Source organism: Phyllobates terribilis, unplaced genomic scaffold (genome assembly GCF_046119375.1).
Source record: "Phyllobates terribilis strain yellow unplaced genomic scaffold, ASM4611937v1 Scaffold_5__5_contigs__length_657084704, whole genome shotgun sequence".
In the NCBI taxonomy this organism is placed as follows: domain Eukaryota; kingdom Metazoa; phylum Chordata; class Amphibia; order Anura; family Dendrobatidae; genus Phyllobates; species Phyllobates terribilis.
In genome coordinates, this window is record NW_027362765.1 from 477,065,866 (window position 1) to 477,088,019 (window position 22,154).

Consider the following 22,154-nt stretch of genomic DNA (forward strand, 5'->3'; position numbering starts at 1 on the left):
AATCGTACCCCGAGTTGCCAGATCTGCTCGTGAAAGTACGCCACCTGTCAGCTCATTTTCGCAAGTCGGCTACAGCTTCCGCCGCCCTTGCTGTGTTGCAGCAGCGTTTGCAGCTTCCGGCACACCGACTGGTGTGTGATGTCCCCACACGTTGGAACTCTACCCTCCACATGTTGCAAAGGATTTGTGAGCAGAAGAGAGCAGTTGTGGAGTACCAGCTGCAACAAGGCCGTAGATATTCAGGTCAGACTCCACACATAAGACCTCAGGAGTGGACCTGGATGTCTGACATATGTACCATCCTGACAAACTTTGAGGAGGCCACCAAGATGGTGAGTGGCGATGACGCCATCATTAGTGTCAGCATCCCACTTGTCTGTCTTTTGCAACGCTCTCTGCAGAGAATTAAAGAGGAGGCATTGCAGCCAGAGTATGATGAGATGGATCAAGAAGCCGTAGCGGGCGATTACACACAGCCCAGCCTCATCTCATCCCAACGTGCATTGGGGGACAATGAGGGATAGGAGGAGGAGGAGGAGGAGGAGGAGGAGGAAGAACAGGAGCTGCTATCATGCGTTGTAAACGGTAGTACCTGTACAAGTGTCATACCGTCGGTTCAGCGAGGGTGGCCTGAGGACAAGGGGGAAGGAGGGGGAGGAGGAAGAGGAGGAGGAGAGCATGGTCAGTCGTCATCTTGGTGAGGACACAGAAATCTTGCCCGTTACCAGTCTGACACGCATGGCTGACTTTATGTTACGCTGCCTTAACCTTGACCCTCGCGTTGTCAAAATGTTGGGTGACAGTCATTACTGGTTGGTGAAACTTGTAGACCCCCTCTACAAGGAGAACTTTCACTCTGTTATTCCTGAGATGGAGAGGTCTACAAAAATGGGGCAATACCAGAAGGCCCTTGCTGCAGAACTCTTAAAAAAATTCCCATCTGAACACGCTAGCGGCAGAGGTCACAGTTCGTTGCCCAACCAAGGCGTACAGGCGAGAGAGATGCAACTCCAATCCAGCAGAGGCAGGGGAACACTGTCAACGTTCTGGGACAGTTTTCTGACACCCGCCCAGCTTACAGGCCCTGAGGCGCGGGGTACTCTCACAAGGAGTGGAAAGTTTCAAAAGATGGTGAAAGAGTACCTTGCCGATCGTACCAGCGTCCTCTGTGATTCCTCTGTGCCTTTTAATTATTGGGTATCCAAGCTGGACACTTGGAATGAACTCGCTCTGTACGCCTTGGAGGTCCTGGCCTGCCCTGCCGCTAGCGTGTTATCGGAGCGTGCTTTTAGTGCCGCTGAGGGAATTATAACTGATAAGCGCACTCGCCTGTCAACTGACAATGCTGACAAGCTGACCCTTATCAAAATGAACAAGGGCTGGATTGGGCCAGACTTCTCATCACCACCAAATGACAGCAGAGTAACATAAAGTCAAATCCACTGTGTTATTTCGGGAGGTGTATTCACATGCACCGCTTCACACCCACACATGGGTATACGCTTCCTTGTTTCGGCTGTTTAATCTTCTTCTCCTTATCCTCAGCCTCCACCACCACTATACCACCAGGGTGCCAGCATTGCAAGTTCCTCCGTCCTTATTTTTGGCAGCTTTTGCTTGCAAGGCATAAGCAAATACTATGGGACACCCACTCCCCAATAATGGGACTTATGTTTGTAATATGCTGTACTGCATGGCTCTTGTAAGGGGCATTGCAAGTTGCTCCGTCCGAATTTTTGGCAGCTTTTGCTGGGAAAGCATAAGCAAATACTATGGGACACCCACTCCCCAATAATGGGACTTATGTTTGTAATATGCTGTACTGCATGGCTCTTGTAAGGGGCATTGCAAGTTGCTCCGTCCTAATTTATGGCAGCTTTTGCTGGGAAAGCATAAGCAAATACTATGGGACACCCACTCCCCAATAATCGGACTTATGTTTGTAATATGCTGTACTGCATGGCTTTTGTAAGGGGTATTGCAAGTTGCTCCGTCCTAATTTTTGGCAGCTTTTGGTGGGAAAGCATAAGCAAATACTATGGGACACCCACTCCCCAATAATGGGACTTATGTTTGTAATATGCTGTACTGCATGTGACGCGCCCCCTGGGCCGTGTGTACACGTGTGTGGGCTACCCGGTGCCGGGTCTCTGGGGTCTGTAGTCTCTGCGGCAGTGACCCGGTCCCGTGGCTCAGGCTGGTCAAGCCAGTGGCAGTCTTTCTTAGGTTTTGAGGTTAATTGTCCGACTGCGCCACCCGTGGATTGCGGTCAGGGAGTACCACCGCAGCAAGGCTGACCGCTGAGGCTGGTGTTGTGTGCGCAGCATAGAATGTAATAACTCCCCTCGGGAGGAGTATAGCCTCAGGGCAGTGAGTGTGGATGATGGGGGTGATGGTGCACAAGCGCAGCAGGAATGACTCATAGTCTTTGCAGTGCAGTTCAGGGTCTTTACTGATGATTATAAGGTAGACCCTCCCGGGAGAACTGGCTAGCATAAGATGCCTGGTCAGTCTGTGAGAAAGCAGGAGTTCCCCTGGCCAGGTGGAGTTGTAGGCCTCCCCGTCTGTCTGCACTCTTCCTGGCTACCTTGCTGTAAGCGGGTAGAAGTAGTCCACGTCCCTGAGTGTACCGTGTAGTGCTCACCCGTATGGCTGGTGACTTGGGGCCTTCTGTTAGCCTCCGCTCCACGACGGCGGTGCTGGTCCCTTGCTTGTGACTGAGCCTCCGGGCTTCTATGGCAAGAGGACCTGAAATCCCCTGCCGGCTGGTTTCAGCTGCTGGATATATAAGTCCTCACAGCTTCGGACTCCTGTGTCCGGTTCCTATTGTCTTCTGCCAGTGCGAGCTCTGCTCAGCTTCCAGCCCCTGGTCTTTAGCTCCTAGCTCCTACAGAGCTCCTTGCTGTTACTTTCCCTTGCTCTCACTCTGACTCTGACTGTTCTCTGACTCACTCAACCCCGCCCCAGATCCAGTTTATAAGGGCAGAATTCTCCCCTCCCAGGATAGGGGCAGGAGGATGTTGCATGTTTAAAGGATCCTGACCAGGAAACCACCCACTTGTTCTCCGACGTAATATCTCTATTACTTTGGTGACCAGACCCCTGGGGTGCCACAGATGGCTCTTGTAAGGGCCATTGCAGTTCCTCATAATTTTTGGAAAGCCTTCCATTCACTGCTTAGGCCAACAGTGCACGGGAGACCCAGTTGCTATAAATGGAAAAAAAGGTTTAGTTAACGCCCTCTGACCTCCATGTCATTTCCAAGGGGCATTGGAGTGGCTCGAGATTTTTGGTAGGCATTGCACTCACTGTATGCCCTATAACTGTGCAGCCGAACCGCTCCTTTTGTTACAGAAACATACACTACAAGACATATCTGGTTGACTGGCCTGATATTGATGTGAATGGTCCCTGTTCCTCCTGCTCTTTCTCCTTTGCCACTACCTCATCCATCATTTATCACCTGAAGCTTTGTTTTAACGGGAGTCATAGAACTTGGATAGTAGCAGGAAAACATCCAGCAATCCTCGGAGGAGGTAGGATATGCGCCAAAACGCTGACCACCTCAGGCCTAGCCGCTACTACATACATGCGCTTGCATTACAACAAAACAAAGCAGATGCTAACTTCTATCATCCTCATAATGCTCCTCACCTTGGCACTCTCAACTCCCCTGATGGAGAAGCCAGGTCTCACCGGAGGAGTCTGATAGTCTGGTGGGCTCGGCCAATGCTGCCCTAAAGCAGGCCAGGCTAAGAAAAGTGTGGGAAAGTTTACCGGGACAAATAGGGGTGGCTGGGGACCGAGTATGGACACCTGGCCACCCCCTGGAGGCTGGGCAGCAAGCGGGGACACCCGGCCACCAGGCGGCTGGGACTGAGTATGGATACCAGGCCGCCGACACAGCCATGGCGTGGTGGCCAGATTCCGCCTCCACATGCCTAAAAGGCCCAATTTAAAGTGCAAGCAAGCAAGCAGTATGGTATTGCAGCCTGGGGGTGGGTGGGTGGCAGGCTGCATACTTGCGCTTGCATTGCAAGGAATGGGAGAGGTACAATTGAACACTGCCCTGGGACAAGGACTTGAATGGGGATAGTTGCAAGTCTGCAACGACAGGTGCAAGGTGGGAGGCATCTTCGCATGTACCATGAACAGGGGTTTGACATGCACACACTACAGCGGAATAGGCTCTCCTTCCCACTAAATGCACTGGGGAGGGCACAGGTAATGTTTTGGTATACGCGCTTAATCTTATGTATAAGGCACACCAGGACAAATATGGGCGGCTGGGGACTGAGTATGGATACCTCGCTGCCGAAGCAGCCATGAGGTAGTGGCCAGCTTCGGCCTCCTCCAAACTAAAAGGCCCCATTTCAATTGCAAGCTAGCAGTATGGATTTGCAGTCTCTGGGTGGGTGGGTGGCAGGCTGCACACTTACACTTGCATTAAAAGAAAACATAGCAGATGCTAACTTCTGTCATCATCATCATGCTCCTCACCTTGGCATTCTCAACTCCACCGATGGAGAAATCAGGGCCCACCGGAGGAGTCTGGTTCTCTGGTGGACTCGTCCAATGCTGCCTAAAGCAGGCCGGGCTAAGAAAAGTGTGTGGGGGGATGTTCCAAGGAGAAATAGGGGCAGCTGGGGACCGTTTATGCACACCCGGGCGCCCCCAGGCGGCTGGGGACCGTGTGTGGACACCCGGCCGCGGGGCGGCTGGGGACCGAGTATGGACACCCGGCCACCAGGCGGCTGGGGACTGAGTATGGATTCCAGGCCGCCAACACAGCCATGACGTGGTGGCCAGATTCCGCCTCCACATGCCTAAAAGGCCCAATTTCAAGTTCAAGCAAGCAAGCAGTATGGTATTGCAGCCTGGGGGTGGGTGGGTGGCAGGCTGCATACTTGAGCTTGTATTGCAAGGAATGGGGGAGGTACAATTGAACACTGCCCTGGGACTAGAACTTGCATGGGGATAGTTGCAAGTCTGCATCTTCTGACGCGGTAAGGATCACTTATGATGGGCACACTTTTAGACAGTGACCTGGGAGTCAGAGATGCTTCCAGGGGTCTTCCCCATGCTGTTCCCTTGTCTTTTCAGCACTTTATGCATGTGTCACACAGCACATGGCCAGATAAGGTTGTAAAATGTTAAAATGACATTTCACCGTGAATGCATTTGTCATAGTTGAAAGCAATACAAAAGTGCAAAAACGCATAAAAAATGCTACTTGTGAACATAGCCGAAGGTGTGGAGGAGTACTTTTGTTTTTGGTCATTTATTTTAACTTATACACAAGTCTTTACCCTGGAAAGGATGTTCCTTAACATATTTCACAGGAAAAATGTTTCACTTTCGTTTTTGAAAGTTTTATTGTGAGCCTGTAAAAGTGGCTTAATACCTCTGATCACGTTGTTGACAGCAGTGACCTGGGGGTCAGAAATGCTTCCTGGGGCGATCCCCATGCTGTCCCCATGTCAATTGAGCACTGTCACTATCGTTTTGGGCACTTGTTAGGCTTTTAAAAGACTGCCGGGGGTGCCACCGCAAAAATGCTCGAGTCTCCCATAGACTAACATTGGGCTTGTTGCTCGGGTCGAGCACCCGAGTATCACGGCGAGCTCGGCCCGAGCTTCGAGCACCCGAGCATTTTAGTGCTCGCTCAACACTAGTAATAAAGAGTAGATTAGAACCGTGGAAGAGGAAAACCACAGTTATTGTTTACTGGGGTATACCACACTTTTTTAAATAGAGATATTTGCGGCTGAACAGTGAGCGACACACTCAAACTGCTTTTTTTTAGATACCAAAAGCCCAAAACTGGATAGTACAGCGATTTGACCCGTGGAACTGCGAAACCACACTGGGATGTCGGGCCTACACAAGACTATTTTCAACAGATATATTTTTGTGTCACAACAGTCAGGAGACACTACTGTTTTTTTTACGGAAAAAACTACCAAAAGCTGAATAATAGAGATTTTTTACCGTGGGATGGCAAAACCACAGTTATTATTTACTGGGGTATACCACACTTTTTTAAATAGAGATATTTGTGGCTGAACAGTGAGCGACACACTCAAACTGCTTTTTTTTTAGATACCAAAGGCCCAAAACTGGATAGTACAGCGATTTGACCCGTGGAACTGCGAAACCACACAGGGATGTCGGGCCTACACAAGACTATTTTCAACAGATATATTTTTGTGTCACAACAGTCAGGAGACACTACTGTTTTTCTTTACGGAAAAAACTACCAAAACCAGAATAATAGAGTTTTTTACCGTGGGATGGCAAAACCACAGTTATTGTTTACTGGGGTATACCACACTTTTTTAAATAGAGATATTTGCGGCTGAACAGTGAGCGACACACTCAAACTGTTTTTTTTTTTAGATACAAATGGGCCAAAATGGATAATACAGAGGTTTGAACCGTGGAAGTGCAAAACAACACTTCTGTTTCTCTAGCCTACACCAGACTATTTTCAACAGTTATATTTGTGTCTGAAAAATCAGAGACACGCTTTTTTTTGGGGGGGGGGGCGGGACACACCAAAAGGTTAATAAGACGGGTATTTGTACAGTGCGAAGGAGGAAAAAAAAGGAGGATTTAGATGAAAAAAAAAGGATTTTTCCTGGCCCCCAACACCTGGTGCTAAGTCCAGCAATTTCAGCAACAGGAGCACACAGGACTGTAATGCAGCGTTTGCTGGTATAACCACTGTGTCTCCTATACAGCCTGCCTGCCTGGTATCTGGGATGGATATTAGTCCTGAAAAGGACTGTTTGTTTGTTCTGGCAGCCTTTACAGACCCTACACTAACTATTTCGCAGTTTATATCTCTCCCTAAATCAGCAGCGCTGCCCCTACACTGTTTAATCCGGAGCGACTGTGTCCAAGATGGCGGCGCCCCGTTTTAAATACTCGAGGTGACGCTGTGCGGCCAGCCAATCACTGTAATGCCCACAACCAACATGGCTGCAGCATTTCAGTGACTGGCTGGCAATCCCTGCATGTTCATTGGCTCTGTAAAGAGCGCCAAACATGCAGGGTGGAGACCCGAGCTCCCGCCCGAGTAACCCGGAAATGCTCGGTGCTCGCCGAACATCCCGAGCAGCGTGATGCTCGGGCGAGTACCGAGCAGTGTCGAGCATGTTCGCTCAACACTAATTATTAACTGTGCCATCCCCTGCACTGCACTGAACACCAATATCTATAAATTCACCACTTCCTGCCCTGGAGCTAAGCTCTGTCTGTGGAGAGCTGAACCAACTCTGCTGCGTCATCATCGGCTCCGAGGTTCTGCACCACAGCGGTGGCTCCATATAGCCACATACCACAGGTGGCGTCACGAACATTACATAAAAACTATATTTCCTTTTCTTTATTCCCCTCTTATTGACCGCCCTGGGTCACGGACCGGGTCACCGCCACTGTGACAACCCCCAGCATCGACCGGCCCGGCTACCGAGTTTCCCACTGCTCAGAAAATGCTACCATTTCTGACCTCCATTAAAAATTTGTTTCAGTGTGTCAGTGAAGCAATTGACACCAGTTTGCTGTTCAAAATAGCTACCTACAGGCCAGGTATTTAAAAGTGTGGTTTCTACGTCACACAGATCACATATACATTTTCAGAAAATACTGCCATTTCTGAACTCCATTAAAAATTTGTTTCAGTGTGTCAGTGAAGCAATTGACACCAGTTTGCAGTTCAAAATAGTTACCTACATGCCAGGTATTTAAAACTGTGGTTTCTCTGTCACACGGATCACATATAAGTTCGCTCCAAATTCAGTCATTTGTAGTGAGCGTGGAAGATATTGTCCTCCATTTAAAATGGGCAAGGCACGTGGCAAGATACGGGGAACTGGACGTGATGGTGATGATGGTGCATGCAGAGGCCGAGGCCATGGGCAAGCTGAAATTGTTCCACAACAAACACCCACATCTTCTCTCTCGAACTTCCTGTCCCAATTAATAGGGGACTGCAGAACACCATTATTGAACACAGAGCAGTGTGAAAAGGTTATTGGTTGGATAGCAGATAATGCTTCCAGTCACTTAGTCACCACCACCACCACCTTGTCTTCCACATGGTTAATTCTCAGTAGCTGTGAGTCTGGACTGCATATTCCTCACCCTGAACCTCCTTCCTCCCACCATGCCGAGTGCCCAGAGACAACTGATCCCACACGTGGACATTCTGAAGAGCTGTTCACTTTTCCATTTATAGATTCGGGCCTCTCGCCCGGTCCACTTGAAGCGGGGCAAGAGGAGATCCCATGTAGTGATGCCCAAATATTTGAGCAGCCACGGTCACACGAAGGTGACAGTAGGAAAGTGTCAAAAGAGGTGGACGATGATGAGACACAATTGCCAGAAAGTCAGGAGGAGGACCAAAGTGCGGAAGTGGAAGATGAGGTGGTGGATGATATAGTAACTGACCCAACCTGGCTGGAGGACATGCAGAGCGAGGACAGCAGCACACAGGGGGAGGGAGGCAGAGCACCCCAACGGGCAGGAAGAAGCAGTGTGGTGGCCGCAGAAAAAAGGCAGGCAACCGTTCCTCATACACCAGCACGAAGGAAGTTGCCAATACAACTGTTAGGTCTTCCCGAGTCTGGTTGTTTTTTAAAGACTCTGCCAATATCCCCAAAAAGGCCATTTCCACCACCTGCCAGGCCAGCATCAGCAGGGGTGGCAAAGCGACCAGCCTGATCACCACCAGCATGATCAGGCACATGGCTGAAAACCACCCGACTTTGTGGGCTGAACCCCAGAGTCCAGGAACAGCGTCTGCGGGTGTCACCACTGCTTTTTCCGCTGTTGTACATGCAAGCCAATCCCATTGTCCATTGTGCATACAAAGATGCCTCCTGCATTGCACCTGTCACTGCACACTCAAGTAGCAGCATCAGGAAGCATGTCCACATCCTTCTCCCAGCGCAGCGTTCAGTTGTTCATACCCCAGTCTTTGGAACGCAAGCGAAAATACGCAGCCATCGCCCCAGAGGCCACACAACTAAATTCCCACATTTCGCGACTGCTTGTGCTAGAAATGTTGCCTTTTAGGCTCGTGGAGACAGAAGCATTCCACAACATGATAGCGGCGGCCGTTCCTCGGTACTCGATCCCCAGCCGCCACTATTTCTCCCGGTATGCCATCCCCGCATTACACAAGCATGTGTCCCAAAACATTAGCCGTGCCCTCAACAATGCAGCTACCTGGAAAGTTCACCTAACCACGGACACGTGGACAAGTGCTTGTGGCCAGGGACGGTACATCTCGCTGACGGCACACTGGGTTAAAATAGAGGAAGCTGGGACCCAGTAGGACCTTGGGACGGAACTCGTCCTCCCGACGCCAAGGATTGCGGGCCCTAGATCAATCAGAGTTGACCCACAGTGTACAGCTCCTGCACCTCATCCTCCTCAACCTCCTCCTCCGCTTCAGACTCCATCTCCGAAATGACCACATCAGTCACAAGCTGGAAGCACTGAAACACTGCCTCGGCCAAGCGGCAACAGGCTGTGCTGAAGCTAATATGCTTAGGTGAAAAACTGCACAATGCTGAAGAGTTGTGGACAGCTCTGAAAGAGCAGGCAGATCTGTGGCTGACACCGCTGAACCTAGAGCCAGGCATGTTCGTGCGTGACAATGGCCGGTACCTGGTGGCGGCTCTGAGGCAAGGCGAGCTCACACACATACCATGCCTGGCCCATGTGCTTAACCTAAAGTACGCCGCCTGTGTGCCCATTTTAGAAAGTCACCTACAGCTTCCTCCGTCCTTGCCATCTTTCAGCAGCGTTTGCAGCTTCCGGCTCATAGACTGGTATGTGATGTTCTCACGCGTTGAACCTCTACACTGCAGATGTTTGGATGGATTTGTGAGCATAAGAGGGCAGTTGTTGAGTACCAGCATCAACCAGGCCATCGGTATTCAGTTCAGACTCCACACATAAGACCTCAGGAGTGAACATGGATGTCAGACATATGTACAATCCTCCAAAACTTTGAGGACTCCACCAAGATGGTGAGCAGCGATGACACCATAATTAGCGTCACCTTCCCGCTTCTCTCTTCTGAAAAGCTTTCTGCTCACAATCAAAAAGGATGCATTACAGGCAGAGCACGATGAGATGGAGCAAGGAACCATACTGGGTGATTACACACAGCTTGGCCTCATCTCATCCCAACGAGGATTGGGTGACAATGAGGAAGAGGAGGAGGAGGAGGATGAAGAACAGAAGCTAGTTTCATGCACTATAGGTGGTACTACCTGCACAACTGTCATATCGTCTGTTCAGCGTGGATGGCCAGAGGACAGAGAGGAGGAGGAGGAGTAGAGCATGGTCAGTCATCCTCTTGTTGACGACACGAAAGTCTTGCCTGTTAGCAGTCTGGCACGCATAGATGAGTTTATGTTAGGCTGCCTTTCCCATGACCCTCACGTTTTTGACACTTCTAGACCCACGCTAAAAGCAGAACTTAATCTCTTATTCCTGAGGCGGACAGCTCTACAAAAATGGGGCAGTACCAGAAGGCCCTTTTTGCGGAACTATTAAAAAAATCCCCATCTGAAAGCGCTGGCGGCAGAGATCACAGTTCATTGGACAACCAAGGAGTACAGGCGAGAGAGACACAATTTCAATCCAGCAGAGGCAGGGGAACACTGTCAAAGTTTTGGGAGAATTTTCTCAGCCCCTCCCATAGCACAACCCCTGAGGCGCGGGGTTCTCTCACAAGGAGCCCAAAGTTTGGGAAGATGCAGAGGGACTACCTTGCCGTCTGTACCAAAGTCCTCCGTGATTCCTCTCTGCCCTAAAATTATTGGGTATCCAAGCTGGATAGGTGGAATGAACTGTCTCTCTACGCCTTGTAGGTACTGGACTGGCCTGCAATGCCAGTGTGACCATGGTCCATGATGCAAGACCCACATAATTTTTTTAAAGGTGGTTTATGATGCCTGCAAAAATTTATTTTATACAATATGCTCATGTATACCCCCCAGAGGTAAATGTTTGTCAGCCCATACACTTAGTGCATGGGCATTGCAAGTATAGGAGACCCGCTCCTTTCTAATGGGAATTTTTTTTTTTATGAGGCCCTCCTTCGCGTCTTTTCCAAGGTGCATTGGAGTGTCTCCCAATTTTGGTAGCCTTTGCATTCACTGCATAGGCCAACACTATGGGAGAACGTCTCCTTTCTAATGGGAATTTGAATGTGGTCCTTTTCTATGTGGAGAATGTGGAGAAAATCTCTTTTAGCAGAGGACTTCATCCACTATAAATTCATGCTCAAAACCTATAACTCTGCCCTTCATTTGGCCAAACAATCCTACTTCACCACCCACATCACTTCAATGTCCAACAATCCAGTACGACTGTTTGAAACCTTAAACTCCCTCCTGAAACTTAAAGCACAGGCCCCCACCACCAACCTCAGTGGGGAGGATCTGGCCACTTATTTCTTTGAAAAAATCAGCCACATCCATCAGGACATCTCAGCCCAATCTCCTCAGTGCCTGGATACCCTTCCCTGCCGCACTTCAAGCTCACTTGCCATCTTTGAGCCTGTTACAGAAGAAGAAGTTTCCCAGCTCCTCACTCCTTCTCGGCCTACAACCTGCAACAGTGACCCCATTCCTTCACATCTCCTGCAGTCGCTCTCACCGGTGGTCACCACTCACCTGACTAAAATATTTAACCTCTCTCTTTCTTCAGGTATCTTTCCCTCCTCATTTAAACATGCCATCATAACCCCTTTACTTAAAAAGCCATCCCTGGACTCGAACTGCACTGCTAACTACAGACCTGTCTCTAATCTTCCTTTCATCTCTAAACTCCTCAAACGCTTTGCCCACTCCCGTCTAATCTGCTATCTCTCAGATAATTCTCTCCTCGACCCTCTACAATCTGGTTTCCGCTCCTTACACTCCACTGAAACTGCCCTCACTAAAGTATCTAATGATCTACTAACAGCCAAATCCAAAGGTCACTGCTCCCTGCTGATTCTCCTGGATCTCTCTGCAGCATTTGACACTGTGGATCACCAGCTCTTCCTCACTATGCTCCGCTCTATAGGCCTCAAGGAAACCGTTCTCTCCTGGTTCTCCTCCTACCTCTCTGACCGCTCCTTCACTGTATCTTTTGACGGCTCCTCTTCCCCTCCTCATCCCCTTACTATCGGGGTTCCGCAGGGCTCAGTCCTAGGCCCCCTCCTCTTCTCTCTATACACTGCCCCTATTGGACAAACAATCAGTAGATTTTGGTTCCAGTATCATCTCTATGCTGACGACACCCAATTATACACTTCTTCCCCTGACATTACCCCTACCCTAATCCAAAATACCAAGGATTGTTTGTCTGCTGTCTCTAACATCATGTCCTCCCTCTATCTTAAACTGAATCTCTCCAAAACTGAACTTCTTGTGTTTCCCCCCTCTAATAAGCTAACTCCTGCTGCCTTGGGGTCATATTCGACGCTAACCTTTCCTTTACTCCCTATATCCGATCACTCACTCGCTCTTGTCACCAGCACCTTAAAAACATCACCAGAATCCGATCTTTTCTCACTTTTGAAACTGCTAAAACTCTTACTGTCGCTCTTATTCACTCTCGTCTGGACTACTGCACCTCTCTTCTGATCGGTCTCCCTCTTACCAAAATTTCCTCTTTCCAATCTGTCCTGAATGCGGCAGCCAGGGTCGTATTTCTGTCCAGCCGCTTCACCGATGCCTCCACCTTGTGCCAGTCATTACACTGGTTACCTATTCGCTACAGGGTCCAATATAAACTCATTGCTCTCACCCACAAAGCTCTCCTCAGTTCTGCACCACCTTATATCTCCTCTCTCATCTCAGTCTATCGTCCTACACGTGCCCTCCATTCCACAAATGACCTAAGACTAACATCCCCCATAATCTGAACCTCGCACTTTCGTCTCCAAGACTTCTCTCATGCTGCGCCAGTTCTCTGGAATGCTCTACCCCAGACGATCCGATTGATGCCTAGCCCCGATGTCTTCAAGTGTGCTTTAAAAACCCATCTCTTTAAACAAGCCTACCACCTCAAATACCCAGTAAACTAACTTTCCCCTGTTCCCTCCTAAATACTATTCAGAATCTGCTCCTTACTGTTCATCTGTCTCTACACCCTCCATGCACACGATAACTGCACTCGGTAACTGAGTATTGCACTTGAACATACAGGCTGATGACCGGATCATACAGCTTTATATGATAATCCCGACTTATTATAATTGCCAGACCTGAAATAACAAGCACTTTCCACCTATTGTGTCCCCCCATTTCCTTGTAGAATGTAAGCATGCGAGCAGGGACCTCACTCCTGATGTAACTGTTTAAACTGTCTCACCTTGTATTGAATTTATTGTTTGTACATGTCCTCGCTTAATTGTAAAGTGCTGCGGAATATGTTGGCGCTATATAAATAAAAATGATTATTATGTGTATTTAAATTCTTAGTGGGATTTTTCCTAAATTTGGTCAGCTTTGGACTCACTGCAAATCCTATAACTGTATAGCACACCCGCTCCTTTGTAATGGAAACATGTCATTACTGTGGCCTTGTTCTATGTGTCTTTAACTTCTTAGTGGGGTTTTTGCCAAATTTTGGTCAACCTTTGCAGTCACAGCATGGGCATTACCACTATAGGCGACCCGCTCCTTCATAATGGGAACATTTTTTTTTATGTCTCTTCAAAGGGGTATTGGGTTGCGTCCAAAATTTTGGCAGCCCTTGCATTCACTGCATACGAAATAACAGTATAGGAGACCCACTTGTTAATAATGGAAAAACAAAGCATAGCTGGCTGATGGCTCTCTAACAATAGCGAGGGCCGATTGTGGCCTTTTAAGAATATTAAGGGCCGCCTGATGGCCCTATAAAAATAGGCTTTGTGACTTTCAGAGTCCCTCCATCATAAATGAAGCAGGATGTGTCTGATGATGTGTCACACACCACATGGCCAGATAAGGTTGTAAAATGTTAAAATGACATTTCCCGGTGAATGCATTGGTCTTAAAAAATAACGTAAAAAAAAACAAACAAACAGTAGGATCTTTCTTTAGTATAAAAAACAGAGTTAACAATGTAACCTCAATGTAATCACATAGTTCAGCTCCTGCACCTCCTCCATCTCCAAAATGACCACATCAGTCACAAGCTGAAAGCACTGCAGCACTGCCTTGGCCAAGCGGCAACAGGCGGTGCTGAAGATAACATGCTTAATGCTTAGGTAACAAACCACCCAGCTCTGCAGAGTTGTTGAAAGCTGTAACACAGCAGCCTCATCTGTGGCTCTCACCACTGAACATACAGCCAGGCATAGTCGTGTGTGACAATGGGTGGAACCTGATGACAGAGATATGACGGCCGGATTAGATACAGTTTCCCTCTATGTCAGTCCTTTCACCGAGCTAATGAATATGGCTGTGGTGAAATACAACTCCCACTGAGAAGCTAATTCAGATTGAAAAACATTGGGCCCACGAGAGGATTTGATTCTGAGGGCTCACCTTTCTCCCCGGCTCAAGAGCCCCATAGCAGCTGCAAAGTTAGCGCTATCATGAACTGATGTAGAAGCCAGGGCACACCAGAGGATTCTCTGGTGGGACCATCCAACCCTGCCGAGAAGTAATCCTGGCTAAGAAAAGTGTGTGGGAAGGTTCCCGGACACTCTATGGGTGCTTTTTTACTGAGGTGGAAACCCATGCAAACACGGGGAGAACATACAAAATGCTTGCAGACGTTGTCCTTGCTGGGATTTGAACCCAGGATCCCAGCACTGCAATGCTTCAGTGCTATCCACTGATCCAATGTGCTGCCGTTCACCCTCTGATATCTAACAGGCTGGAGAAACTTGCACCTACTGCCACCCTATCTTCAGCTCCTTTGTGAGAAACTAATGTATTTGGGCAGCCACTCAGTCTACCAAATAAAATTCCTGAGAAGGAAATTGGGGGTACTGGTACTGGTACTGGGGGCAGTGCTAATACCATGGCGTCATACCATAGTTTACTGCAAATATTCCGGGCTGGTAGGAGGTAAGCAGATTCCCACAGAAAAGTACCAGCAGTAATGTTCAGGGACCCACGCAGGTAGAAGGCAGAGACAACACCGGGAGAAAGAGTTGCGGCTGGGGACCGAGTATGGATACGAGACCTGAGGCATGAGGTTGTGAAAAGCTTCCACCTCCATGAGCCTAAAAGGCCACATTTCAAGTGGAAGCAGCTGCCCAGAAATCTGGCAGTTTAGTATTGCGGCCTGTGGGTAAGTGGGTGGGTGTCTGACTGCATACTTGCGCTTGCATTCCAAGTAACAGAAAACTAAGCAGATGGCGGCCTCTATCATCATCATGGCCTCACCTCGGCACTATGAACTCTCCTGAAGGAGAAGCCAGGGCCTATCGGAGGAGTCTCTGGTTTTCTGGTGGGCTCATCCAACCCTGTCGAGAAGCAGCCCTGGCTAAGAAAAGTGTGCGGAAAGGTTCCCGGACACTCTATGGCTGCTTTTTTAATGTAGATCGGACATGCTTATGCATGTTTTTTCTCAAACCGCATTGCAGATCAGGCCATTGCCCAGCTCTGTAGTCATGAAATTAAATGCGTAAAGAAAGATGTTTGTGTGTCAAAGAACCACCGACAAGTGCGAGTTGATGTTGGACGGGCTGCCATTGCTTCTGCAACAAGCTGCATTAGAGAACTTCCTGGGAGAAATGACACCCAGAGTAGATACAGTTTCCCAGTCCTTTCACCAAGCTAAAGAATATGACTGTAGTGAAATACCACTCTCAGCAAAAAATCTGTGGACTGGCTCCATACCGTCCCTGGCCACATTCACTTGACCACGTGTTTGTGGGTAGGCAGTCTTTCCCAGTAAGTACACTGGGGAGGGCACGGGTAATGTTGTGGGACCCGTGTTTGAGGAAGGCGGAGACGATATTGGGAGAAATAATGGCGGCTGGGGACCGAGTATGGACACCCGGCCACCGCTGGCATGAAGTTATGAAAAGCTTCTGCCTCCACGAGCCTAAAAGGCCACATTTCAAGTGAAAGCAGCTTTAGAGGACTTCCTGGGAGAAATGACAGCTGGACTAGATATGGTTTCCCAAGTCCTTTCAACAAGCTAAAGAATATGGCTGTGGTGAAATACAACTCAGCAAAAAATGCTGTGGACTGGCTCCGTACCGTCCCTTGACTCATTCACTTGACCACATGTATGTGGGTAGGCGGTCCTTCCCAGTAAGTGCACTGGGGAGGGCATGGGTAATGTTGTGTGACCCGTGCTTGTGGAAGGCGGAGACGACACCAGGACAAATGGTGGCGGCAGGGGACCGAGTTTGGATACCCGGACGCCACCACCATAAGATTGTGGACAGCTTCCACCTCCACGAGCCTTAATGGCCACATTTCAAGTGCAAGTAGCTGTCAAAAATTTTGCAGTATATTATTGCAGCCTATGGGTGTGTGGGTGACTGGCTGCATACTTGCGCTTGCATTCCAAGGAATGGGGTAGGGACAACGGAATGCTGCACTGGGACAAGGACGTGGACAGTGATTGTTGCAAGTCTGCAATGGCAGGTGCATGGTGGGAGACATCTTCGCATGCACCAAGGATCACTTATGATGGGCACACTTTTAGGCAGTGACCTGGGAGTCAGAGATGCTTCCAGAGGACTTCCCCATGCTGTTCCCATGTTTTTTCAGCACTGTATGCATGTGTCTGATGGTGTGTCACACACCACATGGCCAGATAAGGTTGTAAAATGTTAAAATGACATATCCCAGTGAATGTATTTGTCTTGGTTGAAAGCAATGCAAAAGTGCAAAAACGCATAAAAAACACTAAGTGTAAACATAGCCCAAGGTGTGGAAGAGTATTTTTGGTTTTGGTTATTTAATTTGCCTTATAGACAAGTTATTACCCTGGAAAGGATGTTCCTTAACATACAGTATTTCCCAGGAAAATCCATTTTGGATTATTCTTGAATGTTTTGCATATTTTTACATCCTTAAAAGTACCGTAATACCTCTGACAACGTTGTTGACAGCAGTGACCTGGGAGACAGAAATGCTTCCAGGGGTCTTCCCCATGCAGTTCCCATGTCATTTCAGCACTGTTCCCATCGATTTGGGCAAATTTAGGCCCTCTGCAGCCCGGCGACTTGGGAGTGGCCTGAAAAATGCTCGAGTTTTCCATAGACTTACATTGGGCTCGTTGCTCGGGTCAAGCACCCGAGTATTCTAATGTGCTCGACCCGATCATCGAGCAACCGAGCATTTTAGTGCTCGCTAGAGATGAGCGGTGTTCGACTCGAACTGTTCGCCAATCTCAAATTCGAGCTGTTTCGGCGGTGTTCGAGCCGTTCGACGAACCCGAACGATTTGCAAAAAATCCGGCTGTTCGAGGTTATGTTCGATAACTGTTCGTGCACCAAAATCGTTACTGGATTTTTCACAGTAATACTGTTATTCAATGTTAATAGACAGTTTCAGTGTAGAGTGGGTGGGGTAGGGGCAGGGGATGGATCTCTGCAGAAATAATGCCGATCTCCTTTTTTTTTTTCTTTCCCGCATTTACAATGGGGAGGTGCAATCTGTCAGCCTATCAGCAGCGCACACATGCAGCGAAGTGCTTTTTTTCACACAAGCAAGGGCATGTGTCATTGGCTGTATATGTCACATGTCCTTGCCCTATAAGACCCAGCCATTTTCCCCGTCGCCAACATTTTCTCACTGCTGCAGCTGAGTGTTAGACGGCGCCGCTGCTGCTGTGGGCGTTATACTTTGTAACTGTGTGAATTGCAAGCGAATTTGCTCTTAAATAGACAGATAGGTTTAGGGAGTAGGGACTAGTTGGAATTGCAGTCCTTTTGAGGGCTAGGTTACTGCAGTACCTAGCACTTTTTGCCAGGCAGGTCTGTTTTAGTGATGTGCAAGTGTTTTTCACAGCATTTGGCTAAATCTAGCTAAGCCAATCCTTTTGGGCCTCTAGCAGTGTGTGTTAGTCAGTGGAGTAGCCTATCTGTGTTGCAAGCTATACCACCTATGTATCTAATACCAATTTTTTACTGCACCTAGCCAAGTAAATACTTTTGGGCCTATAGCAGTGTCTGTTACTCATTGTAGTAGCCCATCTGTACCAAGCTACACCACCTTTGTATTTAATAACAATTTTTTACTGCATCTAGCCCAGTAAATCCTTTTGGGCCTGTAGCAGTGTCTGTTACGCATTGTAGTAGCCCATCTGTACCAAGCTACACCACCATTGTATTTTATAACAATTTTTTACTGCATCTAGCCAAGTAAAACCTTTGGGCATAGTAGCAGTGTCTGGTAGTCAGTGGAGTAGCCCATCTGTACCAAGCTACACCACCTTTGTATTTAATAACAATTTTTCACTGCATCTAGCCAAGTAAAACCTTTTGGGCATAGTGGCAGTGTCTGGTAGTCAGTGGAGTAGCCCATCTGTACCAAGCTATACCACCTTTGTATTTAATAACAATTTTTTACTGCATCTAGCCCAGTAAATACTTTTGGGCCTGTATCAGTTTCTGTTACTCATTGTATTAGCCCATCTGTACCAAGCTACATCACCTTTGTATTTAATACAATTTTTCACTGCATCTAGCCAAGTAAAACCTTTTGGGCATAGTAGCAGTGTCTGGTAGTCAGTGGAGTAGCCCATCTGTACCAAGCTACACCACCTTTGTATTTAATAACTATTTTTTACTGCATCTAGCTCAGTAAATACTTTTGGGCCTGTAGCAGTGTCTGTTATGCATTGTAGCTGCCCATCTGTACCAAGCTTCACCACCTTTGTATTTAATAACAATTTTTTACTGCATCTAGCCAAGTAAAACCTTTTGGGCCTGTAGCAGTGTCTGTTACTCATTGGAGTGGCCCATCTGTATGGATAGGCAGCGATACTAAATAACCAATGGTGCACAAGCTTATGGCCTCCATATTGGGCAAAACAAGTGCTGACAAAAAAACAGACACTCCTGGAACTCTTCCCAATAGTGGTAGCAATAGAAATATGGGGCGCGCGCCTGGCTAGCAAAAATATACGCTTCATAACAAAAAACACCAGCCTAGCGCACTGCATTAATAAAATGGCATCATCGTCTCTCTAAGTGCTAGGCCTACTACGCCGGCTAGCATTCCTGTGCCTAAAACACAATGTATGGGTCCGCGCTAGCCACGATGCAGAGGGGTCTAACGCTGCTGCTAATGCTTTATCACAATTCAATTGGCAGATTTTCACAGAGCTCCTCCCCAACGCCCACCCACCAGGCAACAGTTGCCCACCCTCCCTATGGGATCTAGTGGCGAATAGTTGATGCCATTAATCAGAGCGTCAGTTGCCCAGTCGACGTAGCAAGCATACGGTAAGGCATGGGAAGAGTGGACAAGACTAGTAGCAGGCAGACAAGTTGACCAATGTGAACAAGCCAGATTACAAGTCACCATAGAATTTCTCCACCAGCTAATGATGAGGGGCATATCAGGGGCGTCAGCGCAGCAGTGTCTGACCGCAGTAGCATTTCACTTCCAACTACTGAATTGGGGAGAAGTGACAAAGAGATTCATCATCAGACAATCCATAAAAGGGTGGAAATGGGTCAGCCAAGTCAGGAGTGTAGACGTTCCGTCCCGTGTCACTGAAACTGATTTCTCACATCATATCCCTAACACCATTAACATGACACTCACAATTTGAAGCAACACTACTGTCTACTGCATTTGCGATCGACTTCTTCGGGGCGCTATGCATAAGCAAATTAGTCCCTCAATGCAAAATTACAACCAGTGGAGGCTTATTACACCAGGATGTAGTCATAGCCAATAATGCAAAACATCTACGCAAATGCAAATCGAAAACGGTTCCAGCGGGCAGGGGCACTTGGGTACTTCTACAACTCACAAACGGTACACTGAGTCGGGTAACAATAGTAAAAATATATATAACCATCAGATCACAAAGTAATTTCTTCCTATCACACATTGATGGAACGCCATTATCAAGGTACCAGTTCCAAGCTATATTTAATAAATGCCTAACATCGGCAAGGAACCACCCCAAAGATTACGGGACACACTCATTCCGCATAGGCGCGGCCACGGAAGCAGCAAGAGCAGGACTGTCAGAAACGGAATTTCAAAGGATAGGAAGATGGCGATCCACGTGCTTGGCTAGATACATAAGACCGGACTTGTTATCCTAACGTGGTTTGTTACTTTTACAGGTGACGCTAAGCCAACAGTGTGGGTGATAGGCCACTCGTATATATATTGGGCAGAAAAAAGGGCGAAAGTCCGCCCAGGCGGGAGGAAATTAGAGTTTCATAACTCATATTTCAACTGGAGAGGTATTAGAGGCCTGCAATGGCCACAGGTACTAATGGAGGTAATCAAGGTAGGGAGAGAGGCAAGAGGTCCGGTCATCTTAGCTATACAGGCCGGGGGAAACGACCTAGGTCATCACAAGAGTGCATAACTAATGGCAATAATGAAACTAGACACTGAGCGCTTCAAATAATTTTTCACAAAACTAACTATAGTATGGTCAGAGATTGTACCGATAGCGGTATGGCAAGGTGCGCGAGACATCACGGCCATCAAACGGACAAGGCGGGTAATAAATATTCGGATGGCAAAATTTAGAAGAGACAGAGGCGGTGTAGTGATACGACACCAACAACTGGAAGGAGATAAAGCAGGCCTCATACGGCCCGACGGTGTTCACTTAATGGATATTGGACTGGACTTATTCCTGTCAGGACTCCTTGACGGAGTGGAACAAGCGTTAAGAGTAATGGATGGGGGTCAGAGTCCTGCATACGAGTACACAAGATACACCGTGGCCTGGATATAGAAAGGACATGTTGGAGAGTTACACTTGTTGGCTAACTTGCCGGTGTGAAAACACAGGGCATGCTGCAACAGGCTGAATTATTTTAGAAATAAAATGCAGACCTCTGAGTAAACAGCTCTTCAGACTCAACCATCTGTGTTACCCCAAGTCATAGTGTATGTACTGTAGTTTCTTACAGTTAAAAGGGGGAGGGGCGACCCAACCCACCTCGAATTGACGATGCCAACGTCACGTAAAACACAGCAAGGGGGCTCCAAAAAGAGTCTCCATTTTTTCCAAAAATTGTGGCACAGACACCACTTAAGTGGCATCAATTGCCACTGAGTTGCTTAAAACGGTTGGTGAGGTGATTTTACCAAATCCTCAAGCTTTTAGTCTCCTCAGAATGACACAGGGGTAGAAAAGTCCTTGCGGATAGAGATGAGCGTTGTTCGACTCGAACTGTTCGCCAATCTCAAATTCGAGCTGTTTTGGGCGGTGTTCGAGCAGTTCGGCGAACACGAACGATTTGAGAAAAATTCGGCTGTTCGAGGTTATGTTCGATAACTGTTCGTGCACCAAAATCATAACTGGATTTTTTCTCAGTAATGATGAAAATTAATGTTAATACGCAGTTTGAGTGTACAGCGGGGTGGGGGGAGGGGCAGGGGATGGATCTCTGCAGGAATAATGAAGATCTCCATTTTTTTTTCTCTTTCCCGAATTTACAGTGGGGAGGTGCAATCTGTCAGCCTATCAGCAGCGCACACACGGAGCGAAGTGCTTTTTTTCACACAAGCAAGGGCATTTGTCATTGGCAGTGTATATCACATGTCCTTGCCCTATAAGACCAAGCCATTTTCCCCGTCTCCACCATTTTCTCACTGCTGCAGCTGCGTGTTAGACGGCACAGCTGTTGCTGTGTGCGCTATACCTTGTTAATTTCAAGCCAATTTTCGCACAAATCTACAGATAGCTTAGGAGTAGGGAATAGTTGTGATTGCAGTCCTTTTAAGGACTAGGTTACAGCATTTCCTACGACTTTTATCAGGATGGTCTGTGCTCTTAAATAGATAGATTGTGGGAGTAAAGACTAATTGTAATTGCAGTCCTTTTCAGGACTAGGTTACATCAGTTCCTATCAGTTTTTGCCAGGCAGGTCTGTGCCAGTGCTGTGCAAGTTTTTTTCACAGCATTTGGCTGAATCTAGCAAAGCTAATCCTTTTTGGCCTATTGCAGAGTGTGTTAGTCAGTGGAGTAGCCTA